This window comes from Callorhinus ursinus, unplaced genomic scaffold (genome assembly GCF_003265705.2).
Source record: "Callorhinus ursinus isolate GAN/ISIS: 27379988/994484 unplaced genomic scaffold, GSC_fseal_2.0 scaffold106, whole genome shotgun sequence".
NCBI classification, from domain to species: Eukaryota; Metazoa; Chordata; class Mammalia; order Carnivora; family Otariidae; genus Callorhinus; species Callorhinus ursinus.
Window position 1 is genome coordinate 1,293,860 of NW_027397168.1, and position 14,891 is coordinate 1,308,750.

Consider the following 14,891-nt stretch of genomic DNA (forward strand, 5'->3'; position numbering starts at 1 on the left):
CACCCAGCCACCCCATCCCTCCCACCCCCCACCACTCCAGCAACCCTCAGTTTGTTTCCTGAGATTAAGGATTCCTCATATCAGTGAGGTCATATGATACATGTCTTTCTCTGATTGACTTATTTCACTCAGCATAACACCCTCCAGTTCCATCCACGTCGTTGCAAATGGCAAGATCTCATTCCTTTTGACGGCTGCATAATATTCCATTGTGTATATATACCACCTCTTCTTTATCCATTCATCTGTCGATGGACATCGTGGCTCTTTCCACAGGTTGGCTCTGGTGGACTCCTTGCATGTGTTTCCATTCTCACCACTCTAGAGGACCGATGGTAATAATACAGTAGGTGTACATTCACACTTTCATCCATGCTAATACACAACACACACACATAGGGAGCATCTTATTATTTTTTGCTCTTACAGAATAGATATCTTTCTATAGTTGTTACTCTGCAACTTGGTCTTTTCAGTCAGCTTTATCTCTTCCAGTCCATAGAGCTGAAACTCAAGTATTTTTAATAGTTTCGTAAATGAGCCAGACTGTTGGACATAATGTCATCAACTCAAATAGACACTTTTGATGGCTGTTTCCAGCTTTTTTGCCAAATAGTATGACAATGCCCTTGTACATATATATCTTTAAGTACTAGAGTTTTTAAGTCGAGAATGTCAGCAGTAGTAGTATGTATGCCTTTTCATGTTAATATATTTATATATTTCATTTTCAGAGAGTGAGGCAATATGGGAGAGCAAGGAATTATCTCTAAGGAAGAGTATAAAAGAGGAAACATTCCAACATGAAACAGTGATGAAAAGAGCAAGCAACATATGTAAAGAATATGCAAAAACTTCCTGCAGCAATAATGCACCTTTTCATCCATCAGAAAATTCTTGAGGAGTGCTGCCGGTGCCATGAGTGTGGGAAATCCTTTAGCCGTCGATCAACTCTTGTTCAACGTCAGAGAATCCACACAGGAGAGAGACCCTATAAATGTGATGAATGTTGTAAAACTTTCAATCAGAGGGCACATCTTAACCAGCACGAGAGAATTCACACAGGTGAGAGACCGTATGAATGTAAGGAATGTAGGAAAACCTTCAGCCAGATGACTCATCTCAGCATCACAGTACATATACTCGAGAAAAGTCCCATGAGTGCAGCAAATGTGGAAAGGCCTTTAACCGTTCCTCAGCTCTGATGGCTCACCGGAGAATTCATAGTAGGGAAAAACCCTACAAATATAAGGACTGTGGCAGGGCCTTCACTCAAAGTGCACAGCTCATTAGACATCAGGAAATTCACTCCAGAGAAAAACCCTACAAATGTAGTAAGTGTAAGAAGTCCTTCATACGTCTCTCTTCCCTGATTGAGCATCAGACAGTTCACACTGGAGAAAAACCGTATCAGTGTACAGACTGCAAAAAGACCTTTTGCCGAATCATGCAACTTACCCTACACAGGAGAATTCACCCTGGGGAGAAACCCTATGAATGTAAGGAATGTGGAAGAGCCTTTACCTGTACATCCCATTTCGTCATTCAGAGGAGGAGTCATAGAGGGGAAAGACCTTACGAACGTCACATGTGCGGGAAAACTAGTAACCACTCTTCACTTGTCACGCACGATAGGACACATAGTGGAGTGAAGCCCTCTGATTGCCCTGAATGTGGGCCGTCCTTTAGATGCAGATCACAGCTTACTCGACATCAGCGAATTCATATCAAGGAATATTAACGAAAGCTAACTGGACTTGGAAATGTGAATATTCTAGTTATTTAACAATCAGTCAAGATCTTGGTAACAAGTAGCATAAATGATGCTGATTCTCTTAAAAAGCAGTTTATTCAATGTCTCAAGTTCTCATTGTATGGATGGAATAGCAATGAACCCACTTCTGAAAATGGAGAGGAACAAAGGAAATCTGATTGAAGAGCAGAAAGTGAAACCACTACCCCATGGCCTGGGCAGCTCTGGCCTCCTGCTCCCCCACAAAGGCCGGCACCGTGCCATCAGGAAAGAGCAGTAGTTCTCTACAGATGCTTGTGTCCTGACTCCCAAAGAGTAGGCAGGGAGATCATTTCTTGGCTTTTGCTTCTATCCTAACAAGAAAGACACTGTATTACCTTCAGATGAAGTGGGGAGGTCCCCTCAAATGGGAGAACGTTAGACATCACCCAACATGAAAGAACAAGCAGCTACTGCTTGAGGCTTTGCATCCTAAAAATGGCTTCCAAATATGGTTCCAAATGTACGTTCGGATTACCTGACCATGGTGTCACCTGAATTTTCTCCCACACTTCCTACAATTGCTGAATTTTAAAGATCTTGTCACTGTTTTTATTGCCCACGAACAAGAAAAGAGAGAGGCGGAGACTGACACAGGAGCATCCCCAGGGCTAGCTGGAAGAGGTGTCACAGATAGATGTTAGGGATAAATATTCCTAAACTGAACACACGTGGGTTTTTTTTTTTTTCTTGAATTTCTCTTAACTGCATATATAAAAACATTTGTAAATTACATGTGCCAGTTTAGAGAAGAGTAAATACTCATGAACTCACCAACCAAGCTAACAAGAATATTGCCAGTACCTCAGAATCCACTGAGTGTCCTTGGAAAGCCATTTCTTGTTTATCCTCAGTACCTCAGGTAGCTAATTTACAAAGGTAGGTTACAGGGGGAGCCTGGGTGGCTCAGTTGGTTAAGCGACTGCCTTCGGCTCAGGTCATGGTCCTGGAGTCCCGGGATCGAGTCCCGCATCGGGCTCCCTGCTCAGCGGGGAGTCTGCTTCTCCCTCTGACCCTCCCCCCTCTCATGTGCTCGCGCTCTCTCATTCTGTCTCAAATAAATAAAAAATCTTTAAAAAAAAAAAAAAAACAAAGGTAGGTTACAGTTCTCTGTCTTTTCATTGTTGTTTTATTACATGTTGATGTAATCCTAAATGAAATTTCTGGTTTTGAACTTGAAAGGGGATCACACTCTGCATTCTTCTATGACTTGCATCTTTAACTGATTGTGCGATTTACATGGGCATCAGGTGAGGTTGCCCTTTTCCACAGCATAGCCACCCCCTGTACAAATGCACCAGCAGTTGTCCCCATCCCTCTGTTGCTGGACACCTGGGGCGGTGGTTTCTCAGTTTCTCCTGTTCCAAAAAAATCCACTGATAATCTTCTCCATATCTTCTGGGCCCATTCACAAGACTGTCTCCAGAGTGGAGTTTTAAAAGTGGACTTCTGGATTATGCACACATTCATTAAGAATTTTTCCAGGTCCTGGGGCGCCTGGGTGGCTCAGTCGGTTAAATGTCTGTTCGGCTCAGGTCATGATCCTGGGGTCCTGGGATCGAGCCCCACGTCCGGCTCCCTGCTCGGCGGAGAGCCTGCTTCTCCCTCTCCCTCTGCCTGCCACTCTGCCTGCTTGTGCTCTCTCTCTCTCTGTCGAATGAATAAATAAAATCTTTAAAAGAAAATTTTCCAGGTCCTTGTGCTACTATATGCTGTGTTCATAGCAATATTTCTGCAGTGGAAAGAGTACTCAGAGATGGGTACATTCCAAATCCATGTGGCCTCAGGTGACTATAAGTGAGACCTAGGTGAAACCCAACACATTTTTTGGTCTTGTGCTAGCTTTCCTCCTCAGATCTTTCTCAGACATTGCCTCAGGTGCCATGAAAATAGACAAGCGAGTTACTACATAACACCCTCAGCCTCATGATTTCAGTATCATGACACCCCCTTACTTTTTCTTAATGACAGGACTCTGAAATATACCAAGTCGGGGGGCACCTGGGTGGAGCAGTCGGTTGATCTGACTCTTGGTTTCAGCTCAGGTTTGATATCAGGGTCGTGAGGTGGAGTCCTGCATCAGGCTCTGAGTTCAGTGTGGAGTCTGCTTGGGTTTCTCTCTCCTCCCTCTGCCCCTCTCCATGCTCTCTCTCTCTCTCTCAAATAAAATCTTTTTTTATTTTTTTTTTAAGATTTTATTTATTTGACAGAGAGCGAGAGGGAACACAAGCAGGGGGAGTGGGAGAGGGAGAAGCAGGCTCCCCGCCGAGCAGGGAGCCCGACGTGGGACTTGATCCCAGAACCCTGGGACCATGACCCGAGCCGAAGGCAGACGCCCAATGACAGCCACCCAGGTGCCCCAAATAAAATCTTTTTTAAAAAACCAAAAATGCAAATATCGAGTGGTAGTCTAAATTTTGTACAAAGGACAGAGAATTAGATTTTACAGAGTTCAAATTGTACAGTTCTACAGGATAGTGTGCAAAGTGGTACAAGAAAATGAACACTTTAGAGTTAATTAACATCAAGAAGGGAATGAGATCAATATTGAATGGTTTTGTGATCCTGAAGGGTTCTCAGAGAAATGCTACATAGTGTTTTCAAAGACAAGTTGAGTAAATACATTCAAGTCAGAGGGGAAAGGCCTGCAAACTCACTGGGCTTGTGAAAGTCAAGACCTGAGTTTTACTCTCCCAGTAAAAATTAGGTGTTATGTTCAAACCTGTCAAGCAGTGGGCTCTGCTTCCCATCCTACATTATTTTTCTCTCTAACCCTTACTTTACTCATTAAACCATTTAATCTTTGTGTATCTCCCAGTGCCAGAATGTAATCTCCATGCGGACAAGAAAGGTGCTTTAGGTGTTGTAGGTCATTAATAGATATTTATCAAGTAGATGAATAAACGAATGGAAGGCCTTGATTCATTGACTTGATCTCCAGGTTTTATGCAGATCTGTTGAAAGAATCTCCTATTGCTGTAAGCCTTAGGACTGTAACTGCCGTCAACCAAATTCAGACAGTGGTCCCGTCTGCACTAATAATTCAGATTACTTATGCTTGGTAGCTTGTGTGATGTTTAGAGCATTCAGTGAAAAAGACTGAGGTCATTGTTACCGGAATAAGTACATCTGTCACGATTCAGAGGGCCTAGAGAACTTTAAGCCACGATGTGTATCTGGTCCTCATGGACGAGCCCCACCTCTCATAGTCCATCTTTGTTTGCCTGGCTAGTATCCAGAATATAGTTATATAGTTATAACACTGCCCAGACTTTGAATTGCGGAAGGATAATAGGGAAGATATGAGTGACACTCAAGACGCATTAAAAGCATTCACTAGGATTTCTCATCCTAAGCAAGCAAGGAAATGTTTGTGGACATAGATTTGGAGGTGCTCATCCAAAGACAGTAGATCAAACTTTTGGCTTATCAAAATATATTGTCATGGATTAAAACAGATCATTACAGTTTCTGGAGTGACTGGTGTAGACATACACTAGGTAATATATGGGATATTGAATGATATGACAAATCCATATCCATCTACTATCCTGACAGGAGTTGAAAGGGTTCAATGGATTACAGTGCTGGAGCGGACGATCCAGTAAGATTTCTGTGGGCCTTTGCATGAGCCAACACTAGTGGAATCTTTAAAAGCATCTTCGTGGAGAAAGGCACTGTTCTTGAGGGATCTCTGATCCCAGGAACTCCTTGGGGAGGGTAAGTTCACTACACGGGTTTGATGCATGTTGGCAATTGATTTCACCCATGTAACAAATATAATCCCATCACTCTCGTACCTCCACCTTCAGAGAAGACCACTTTGTTGTTTTTTTCTTCTACATGGAATCAAGCACCTTGAGTTTTTTGGTTCGTTTGTCTGGCTTCCCTCACTCAACATTTTGAGAGGCATTGATGTTGTGCCTTTCAGTGTTTATTCTTCGCTGAGTCGTATTCTGTCAATATAGTATAATTTGTTTATCCATCTCCTATTGGTAGACATTTGAATTGTTTCTGGATGTTTTAATTATAAAGTTCTTGTGAATATTTTATTTTTAAGATTTTATTTATTGATTTGAGAAAGAGGGAGCATGAGAAGGGGAAGGGGCAGAGGGAGAGGGAGAAGCCCACTCCCCGCTGAGCAAGGAGCCCGATGCGGAGCTGGATCCCAGGACCACAGAGATCATGACCTGAGCTGAAGGCAGATGCTTAACAGACTGAGCCACCCAGGCGCCCCTCTTGTGAAAATTTTAAAAAAGATTTTATTTATTAGAGAGAGAGAGCACCAGTATATGGCGTTTTATAAATAGAATTGAAATTGGGACATGGAAGCTCCTTTCTCTTTTCCAGGGCAAAAACAGTAGAGATTTCCCATTTCTCACACTTGGTCATGAGGCTGAATCTCACATATTTAAGAACTCTTCAGTATGAATGAATGCACTACCTTAAATTGTAAAAAATTTTTATATACACAGCAAAAAGGGCAGAAATCATAAGTGTACAGCTTGATGAATTTTCACAAGGCAATCTACCCATGTAGGCAGCCCTCTGAATAAAAACCAGAACATTGGGCACCTGGGTGGCCCAGTTGGTTAAGCGACGGCCTTCGGCTCAGGTCATGATCCTGGAGTCCCGGGATCGAGTCCCGCATCGGGCTCCCTGCTCAGCGGGGGGTCTGCTTCTCCCTCTGACGCTCTTCCCTCTCGTGCTCTCTGTCTCTCATTCTCTCTCTCAAATAAATAAATAAAATCTTAAAAAAAAACAACAACCCAGAACATTACCAGCACCCTTTAAATGTCCCTGGTGCCCCTTCCAGACACCATCACCTCCCCAAGTGTCACCGCTATCCCCCTGGTTCTCAATCATTATAAAATGCCATATACTGGTGAGAACTTTGAAAGGACAAGTACGTAGCAGAAGAAAACCAAGGGTATCTGTAATCTCATGACTCAAAGAGCTACTTTTCACAGTTTTATTTAAAACTTAGATACATTTTTACCCCCTCATCTCTTTCACATAGTATGTGTGAGCATGGAGTTTGCAAAACTGGTAATCTGTGTATATATACTCATTTAAACCAGATTTTTAAAAATAGTAATAAAAGGTGATTTTAAAAATAACATTTTGAAAAACGTGAAAAAATATATTTCTGCAACCATGGAGCACCTTGATGTACCTTGAGTTGACACAGCCGAAGAAAGTGTTTTGTGTGTTGGAATTCGTTAAGCTTTCACGATGGAGGCAGATGAGGTGAAATAGCATCCCTTCTGTGGTTTTCAGAATCACGTTGTCTTGATTATTTATTGCTACTTACCAGACTACCCCAACCATAGGAGCCAGAGCAGGAATCCCCCTCTTTTTTTAAATAAATTTCTCATGATTCTGTGTGTGAAGCATTCATATTGTACCTGGATGGATGGGTATCTCACCTTTGGTCTATGTGATTCCTGCCAGGACCGAACATCCAAGATGGTTTCTTTATTCACATGTCTGACACCAAGCTGGAGTGGCTGAGATCATAATTATGGGGCCTCTGTTTCCACCATTCACTGCTGCTTTGGTCCTCTCCATGAAGTCCCAGAGCCTCTACCCCTCACTGGCCTCATGTTGTCTGGACAGAATAGCTAGATTCCTCACAGGGTAGATCAGAGCTCCCAAGAGTGCAGAACAGGACTTGCCAGGCCTTTAATTTCTCTAAACAGTATTTTGTAGTTTCCATTTAATAGATCTTGCTTAACCTTTATCACATTATTCCCTACATATTTCATATTTTTAAATTCTATTTATCTTTTTTTTCACTCAGAAAACAGGGCAACAGCCTTTATATATATTTCTACTACACACGAGGCTCATTTTTTAAAAATTTAAATTCAATTAGCCAACATAAAATACATCATTGTTTCAGATGTAGAGTTCAATAATTCATCAGTTGCCTGTAACACCCAGTGCTCATCACATCACGTGCCCTCCTTAATGCCCATCACCCAGTTACCCCATCTCCCCAGCCACCTCCCCTCCAGCAACCCTGAGTTTGTTTCCTATTGCTAAGGGTCTCTCATGGTTTGTCTCTCTCTCTGATGACTTCCCATTCAGATTTCTCTCGCTTCTTCTATGATCTTCTGCACTGTTTCTTATATTCCACATATTCGTGAAACCATATGATAATTATCTTTCTCTGATTAACTTATTTCACTCAGCATAATTACCCTTCAGTTCTATCCACATCGATGTAAATGGTAAGTATTCATCCTTTCTGATGATGGCATGAGAAATTCCATTGTATATATGGACCACATCTTCTTTATCCATTCATCTGTTGAAGGGCATCTCGGCTCTTTCCACAGTTTGGCTATTGTGGACATTGCTGCTATGAACATTGGGGTGCAGGTGTCCCTTCGGATCATTACATTTGTATCTTTGGGGTAAATACCTAGTAGTGCAATTGCTGGGTCATATTTTTAGCCAGAGGAATGTTGAAAAAGAAAACCAAAGCTGGTGGCATCACAACGCTGGAATTCACACTATATTACAAATCTGTAGTCATTAAGACAGTATGGTACTGGCACAAAAACAGACACATGGATCAATAATTCTATTTGTCTTTTTTAAATTTCAATTTCTGATTGTTCATTGCTATTATAGATATACCATGGATGTTTGTATATTCCATCTGTATTTTGCAGTTTTACTAAACTCAGTTGGTCTAGTTTGTTTTGGTTTTGGTACATTGGCTGGGTTGTTCAACCTAAGATGATCCTGTCTTCTTCAAATAAAGGCAATTTTACTTTTCCTTTCCCATCTGGGTGCCTTATTTATTTTTCCTAGCCTTATTGTACTGGCTGAAACCTCTGGTACAAGAGTAAGTAGAAGTGAGGGCAGACATCCTTGCTTTATTCCTAATTTTAGGGAAAAAGCATCCAGTTTTTTTTATCATTATGTATCAAATTAGCTGGTTTTGAAAATGGTTTTTATCAAGTTGAGTAATTTCTTAGTTTGCTCAAAGTCTTTATCTGGATTGGATGTTACATTCTGTGAAAAGCTTTTCCGCATCTCTTAAAATGATCATACGGTTTGTAATTTTTTGTTTTTTTTTTAAGGTGGTAAATTGTATAGCTTGATTTTCAAATATTAAAACAGTCTTGCATTACTTGGAAAAAATCTTACTTGGTTGTGCTGTATGTGTATGTCCTTAATGTTACTGAATTGTAGACCTAAAAATGGCTAAAATGGCAAATTTTGTGTATATTTTACCACAATTTAAAAAAAGCCCAACCCCTCCCACCCAAAAAAGAAGAAAAATCACAGCTGCATTGGCTACCTCAGCAAACCAAACAGAATCACTTTCCTCAAAGGAAAATCTGCAGACCCAGCTGTTAGGGGGAAGGGAGTACATGTTCCTTAACGTTATGGGAGAGCCAGGTAAGCAATGAGTGCACACCTTACACCAGGTAGCCTAGTTTTGAACATTCCCTTAGGAATAGTGTCACCCTTTCCTTTCCTTTTTTTAAAGGATTTTATTTATGTATTTGAGAGAGAGAGAATGAACAGGGGGAGGAGCAGAGGGAGAAGCAGACGCCCCACTGAGCAGGGAGCCCGACTCGGGCTGAGCCCGACTCATGACCTGAGCAAGGCAGACGCTTAACCGACAGAGCCACCCAGGCGCCCTGTGATTTTTTAAATTATGTAAAATTACTAATAAGATCAGTTACCCTTTCTTCTCTTTCCTGTATGGGTAGTAAGTAGGCCACTGCTCCTCCAGATTCTTAGTGTTTCCTAAGGTCTGGTCGGTAGAGTATTGTCTAAGGCAAGACCGATGGCTTTCCTCTTCGTCTCTTCCTCCACCTGACCTCACTGCATCCGTGTGGGTAGCTGCCACCATTGACAGATACCATCCGCCTTCACTAGGCTGAAACTTCAATGAATTGCACCCAGGCACTTCAGGGGAACCTCTGTAATTCAAAAGTCCCACTGAGCTAGCGGCTCTTTAGAGAAGAGAATAAAACTTCCCTGAAAGGGTGGCTGCCACTCCTTCGTGTAAAACTGAGACGCTAGGGTGAGGTTGGCTACGCCCCTAAATAGACTATTTTCATTCGGTCAGCAAAGCCTGTTGCACCCCTTGCTTGCTAATCGCTCAGTCTAAATTGACTTGGAATGGGCATGTCAGGGAGAGAACCCCCAGGCCTGCTTGCAGGAAACCTGAGCTTCCAGATGGAGCTGTTGTACGTGGTGCCTGTGTCCGACAGGTGGCGCTGCTGTACTGCAAAACAGCCGCGGAGCACTCTTAGCTAATGCGTTCATTTTTTTCCCTTTCATTCCGGGGTTTCATTTTATTTTCTTTAGATCACCCTGGAGGGGACAAAAATCATCTCTTCATGGGATGATCTCAGCATGGGACAGCAAGCTCTTTTGGTCCTTTGTGGGTATATAGAAAATACACATAGAACACGTCGATTTTTATTACTTTATTTTTGTTTCAAATTTTTTAAATTCCAGTTAACATATAGTGTAATATTGGTTTCAGAAGTAGAAGTTAGTGATTCATCACTTACATATAACACCCAGCGCTCATCACAACAGCACAACCAGCCCTCCTTAATACCCATCACCCATTTAGCCCACCCCCCACCCACCTCCCCTCCAGCAACCCTGTTTGTTCTCTATAGGTGAGTCTGTTTTACAGTTTGCCTCTCTCTCTCTCTATTTTCCCCAGTGTTCATCTGTTTTGTTTCTCAAATTCCACATGAGTGAAATCATATGCAGTCAAATGCTCTTCCACTGAGCTATACCCCCATGAGTGAAATCATATGGTATTTATCTTTCTCTGACTTATTTCACTTCGCATAATACACTCTAGCTCCATCCACATCGTTGCAAATGGCAAGATTTTTCTTTTTTTTTTTTAAAGATTTTATTTATTTATTTGACAGAGAGATAGAAAGAAAGAGCACAAGTAGGCAGAGAGGCAGGCAGAGGGAGAGGGAGAAGCAGGCTCTCCGCTGAGCAGGGAGCCTGATGCGGGGCTCGATCCCAGGACCCCGGGATCATGACCTGAGCCGAAGGCAGATGTTTAACCAACTGAGCCACCCAGGTGCCCCAAGATTTCTTTCTTTTTGATGGCTGAGTTAATATTCCATTGTGTGGTGTGTGTATATGTATATATGTATGTATAGGATGAGGGAACAGAAGGCAAGCTGAGGACAAAGCAGAAGCTGACACCTCCCCACCCCCAAGGGATATATGTGACATTCCTCAGGCACTCCTGGCTGCCCTAAAGGAAAAACAAACAGTCAACTTATAGAGATCACAATCCTGCAAGACCTGAGTCTCCTTCAGTTTACAAATGTCTTAGCAATCTACAAGAACAAAGTATTTCTACCAATAGCCTAGCTTCCAGAAGGAAATGTACATACAATTAAATGTCCTTATAATCTGCAGCCCATTGACGGATACTTGAAGCTGGGAGAGTGTGATGTTCCTCCAGGATATTCCCAACTATCTTCATTGTAATGCTTTGCTAGAGGGAAAAACAACCTTGACAGTGGCGAGGCCTGTGAGTCTTAACAATGAAAATCCTTTTGAAAACCTCCCTTTTTACTCACTAACCCCCAACCCTGTAGTATATAATCAGCCACCCCTCGCAACCCCGGTGCAACAGCTCTTTCTGCCCAGGAGTCCTGTCCCCGTACGTTAATAAACCACCATTTTGCACCAAAGACGTCTCAAGAATTCTTTCTTGGTCGTCGGCTCCGGACTTCACCCCCACTGAACCTCACTTATATTCCAAAACCACATCATATACACCACATCTTCTTTATCCATTCTTCAGTTGATGGACATTTGGGCTCTTTCCATAACCTGGCTATTGTTGATAGTGCTGCTATAAACTTCAGGGTGCATGTCCCCCTTCGAATTAGTTGTTTGTTTGTTTGTTTGTTTGTTTTGTAGCCTTTGGATAAATACCTAGTAGTGCAATTGCTGGGCTGTCGGGCAGTTCTATTTTTAACTTTGTGAGGACCCTCCATACTGTTTTCCAGAGTGGCTGCACCAGTTTGCATTCCCACCAATAGTGTAAGAGGGTTCCTCTTTCTCCACATCTTCACCAACATCTGTTGTTTCCTGTGTTGGAACACATTAATTTTTAAAAATTCATCCATTCAACATCTATTTATTGAGTACCCACTTTGTCCCAGGAAGTGTTCTGAAGAGAAGTAAAACAAACATGGAGCATACACTTTAGCAAGAGAGTTAGACAATAAACAGATAAACGAGTAAATATATAACCTAACAAGTATAATGGCAACCACAAAGCATGATGATAGGACATTACACCAGATAGTGCTATTTTCTCATTATATACTAAAGCAAGATCACTTTAATTTTCATTCCCAATTGCAAACATTGCTTACATCCTATCAGCTGAATTTGGGCACTTTATTTTTCCTACAGAAATGCAGACCCAAGGAGTTTAACCCATGCATGCTGGGGTTTGCAGTAGCTGCCAGGAGATTAGCTGTTCTTTGATGGGAGCTTGAAAAAGGGCAAGGAGTAAGGGTAAGAGAGGGTAATCTGGATGGTAGAAGAAAGGAGGAGGCATTTTTTTTTTCTCCATTTCCAACTCCCAGCACTGCCTCCTGCCATGGGGCCACATAGGAGGGCTTTTGAATCCAACCCAACTGTAGGAGTTTGAGTCCCTCCTCTGCCTAAGATTTCCCAGGACACTCAACTTTTTGAATCTGCAATTTTATACTTTCATCAAATTGAGAAAATTTTGGTTATTATTTCTTCAATTTCTTTCTCCTTTGGTAACTCTCTGGTGTTTTCAGGTAATTGTTTTTCATATTTGTGCAGAGTTTATATTTTTATCTGTAGAATTGGCCCAGATAGTTCTAGTGAAAGATGCCAGAAGCTCTGGAGGGTAGACCAAGATGTTGGGGTAGGAGAATATAATGAATTCCAACCCAAATGCTTTCTGTAGTTTTCCAATAACAAATAACAGTATACAGTCCTCTGTGGTTCATATATCCTCACAAATCTGAGCATCTCTGACCCCAGAAATGAATGACACTTACCAGGCCTCCACACTGCACCAACAGGAGGGCCAGTAGGCCAAGACCTGAGATAGAAGTATACTAAGAATTTGCTCAGTATTCAGGATTTTGAGCCCAACAACAGCATTTTGTTCAAATTACTTGTGGCAATCAATAATTTTGACATTGCAATTATTTAGAAATGGACTAAAGAATGCTTTTTGATACAGAAAGATGTTCACCATGTAATGGAGAAAAATGTTATGGAGATTATGTACCATATACTCCCATTTTTCTAAATTATTTATTTAGGTATAGAAATCTCAACAAGGGTGTGAAAGGGAAAAAATGTTTTTAAAGATTTTGTTTATTTATTTGAGAGAGAGAGCAAAAGCAGGGGGAGGGGCAGAGGCCAAGGGAGAAGCAGGCTCCCCACTGAGCAGGGAGCCCAAAGTGGGGCTCCATCCCAGGACCCTGGGATCATGACCTGAGCTGAAGGCAGATGCTTAACTGACTGAGCCAGCCAGGCGCCCCAGGAAAATATGTTTTAAGCAACATGTTACAAATGTTAATAGTGTCAGCGGCAGTTCTGAGTTGTGGGATTATGGATGGTATCTTGTCTCCGTTTTCATTCTTTTATTCATTTCCCCAGAGCAAACCTTCTAATTTCCTCTATTCTCTATTCCTCTGCCCTGCTGTTTCTCCATAGCCTTTCCCACCGTTTGATAAGCTATTTATTTTACTCATTCATTTGTGTTCTCCATCCACTTAAAAGTCAGATCTGAAGAGGCTAGGGAATTTTGTCCGTGTTTTCTCCTGCTGTATCCCCCTGCATGACTTTTCTTTCCAGTGCAGGCCTAATTCTTTTTCTTAGTCCCCCAGAGCGGGGACCGTTGTCGGGGTGGCGGGGGCAGGACGGGTTCAAGCCCAGCAGTCTGGCGGCAGAGACATCGTCTCATTCACTGCCTCTTAACAGTAAGGATAATGATGGCGCTCCCGTTGGGCAGGAGAGACATTTGCTAATTTGCTGTCGTCACTTTGGGGATGGGACACTTTCGGGGTTCCCGACCGCTGTTCTTCCTGTCGCAAAACTTAGCACAGGAAGAAAACCACGCTCCCACGGACAGGCCCGAGGGCCGCACTCGGAGCCACTCCACGCTCACACGGACACAGCGTCGCCTCGAGAAGCCGCCGGTGAGCGCGCCCAGGGAGCCGGCCGCAGCGCCCTCTTCTCGCACCTGCCGCCAGGTAACTAGGGACGCTTCCGGTCTCCAGGCGAAGGGAGGCGGAGCGCGCTTTCTAAGCGCCTGCGCATACTCCCGCCCAGCTCCGCCACGCCCCTGACCCCTAGGCCACGCCCCCGAGTCCCGCGGTATTCAATCGCAGGCACGCACGCTCCGGCGCTCGGGGTCCTCCTCCCGTTTTCTACAGCCCAAGGACACGCCCCCACTAAGCCCCACCCCGCCCCTCGTCCCTCGGGCTCCTCCCCCTCACACCGGCCGCCTCGGGAGATTCGTCTCCCGCACGTTCGGACCCCGGGCGTTGGCGCTTGCGGCCCTCCGGGTGAGAGGGGTGGTTTCCGGGCGGAGGCGGTGGGCTGTTCCCGCGGGTCGGCAGTCGGAGTCCGGGGGCCGGGCCGGGCAGGCGAAGCGGGCCGTCCTGACCCCGGCGGTGTAGTTCCAGCCCGGACGCCGCGGCGGAGCCTTCCCCGCGCCGACTACATTTCCCAGAAGTCAGCGCGGCGCGGTGCGAGATCCTGCGGTCCGAGGGGCGGGTGTGCGGGGCTGCTGCGGCCGCCGGCGGGGCTGGGGGGGCGGCTGGGGCGGGGCGAGTGCGGGGAGGGGGCGTGTACCGCAGGCTGGACCCGAGAGGCCCGCGAGCGACAAGGGTCGGCTGGCGGCAGTGTGCAGACAAGTGGTGCGCCTGTGCGTGGAAGGTGGGAGCTCGTGTGCTAGGCTCCAGGAGAGACTGAGTGGAGGGTGTGAGAGTGTGAGATACCAGACATGTGAAAGGTGTGTGAGAGAAAGTGTGAGCTGCCAGGGGTGGTGGGAGGTGAGTGTGTGTGAGAGACA

General features: G+C 44.1%; 1 pseudogene; it reads left to right on the forward strand.

Annotated features, from left to right (window-relative positions):
- Positions 1-3,442, forward strand: part of LOC141371831 (uncharacterized) — a 7,393-nt pseudogene extending 3,951 nt beyond the window's left edge.
- The last annotated feature ends 11,449 nt before the right edge of the window (positions 3,443-14,891 follow it).